The following is a 1,094-nucleotide window of genomic DNA, read 5'->3' on the forward strand; positions in this document are numbered from 1 at the left end:
ATACGTGACAAGATTTATGACTTCAAGCAACTACTGGGGGAACAACTATTTAAAGCATGGGAGAGGTTTAAAGAATATTTGCAAAAGTCTCCAAACCATGGTTTTCCGAATAATATATTGATGGAGAAGTTCTACAGAGGGCTAGATTCAATGACACAAGTTGTGGCTAACAATACAGCTAATGGGTGTTTTACGGATAATACTTATGCTCGTATCACTCAATTGCTTGATAAGCTTACTACTCACAATCAGGCATGGCACTCGAGTGGTACTGGTGTGGCTTATGTAGCTCCAGCGATCCAAAATTTTGTGAAGGAGAATCAAGAGACTCAGCAGACTTTAGCTCAGATAGCGACCAATATTTCTTTACTGACCAAGAGACTTGATGAAAAGGAAGCGAAGAAGGTTAATGTTATTGAAGAAATTCTAAGAATTTACCAAGTTCAAGAGGGTCCATATCAAGAAGGGCCTCCTATGCAGTATGAGGATACTAACTCTATCAATAACTCTCAAGGGGATTATCAGAGGCAGAATTACCAAGGAGGCTATCAGAATTAGACTCAGAATCAATGGAGACCTCAACAGGGACGAGGATTACAACAACAACTATGGTGGCTCGAACCAAGGAAACTACAACAATAATAACAACTTTGGAAATAGGAGTTCCAATCCATATATTCCACCAAAGGGATAGTTGACTGAACAAGGGAGTTCTAGGGTAGAGAGCATGCTTGAAAAGGTGCTAGCCAACCAAGAAAAAGCAGATAAAACATTGAAGCGGCTGACAGAAATAGTGGGATCTCACACAGCTTCCATTCAGAAGATCGAGTTACAGATGCGAGATATTTCCAGAGAACAACACCCTCCACAGAAGGGAGGACTTCCTAGTGACACTATTCTGAATCAGAAAAATGGGGGAGATGGTGTAGACCTTGTTTAGGCTATCAGTACTTGGAGTGGTAAAATACTCCAAAGTGCTGAAAAGAATGTGATAAATCTCGAGCCAGTTGCTAAAGAAGAAGAGGCACAATCTGATGTGCCAACAATTGTTGATGAGGTCCAGATAGAGGTTCCTATTATTGAAAAAGTTACTG

General features: G+C 40.5%; 1 non-coding gene across 1 annotated transcript; it reads right to left on the reverse strand.

Annotated features, from left to right (window-relative positions):
- On the reverse strand, nucleotides 1-104 carry LOC132069078 (small nucleolar RNA R71). Its single transcript, XR_009417646.1, has one exon. It is a non-coding gene; the product is annotated as a small nucleolar RNA R71 (small nucleolar RNA).
- Between the last annotated feature and the right edge of the window lie 990 nt (nucleotides 105-1,094).

Source organism: Lycium ferocissimum, chromosome 8 (genome assembly GCF_029784015.1).
Source record: "Lycium ferocissimum isolate CSIRO_LF1 chromosome 8, AGI_CSIRO_Lferr_CH_V1, whole genome shotgun sequence".
Classification (NCBI taxonomy): Eukaryota; Viridiplantae; Streptophyta; class Magnoliopsida; order Solanales; family Solanaceae; genus Lycium; species Lycium ferocissimum.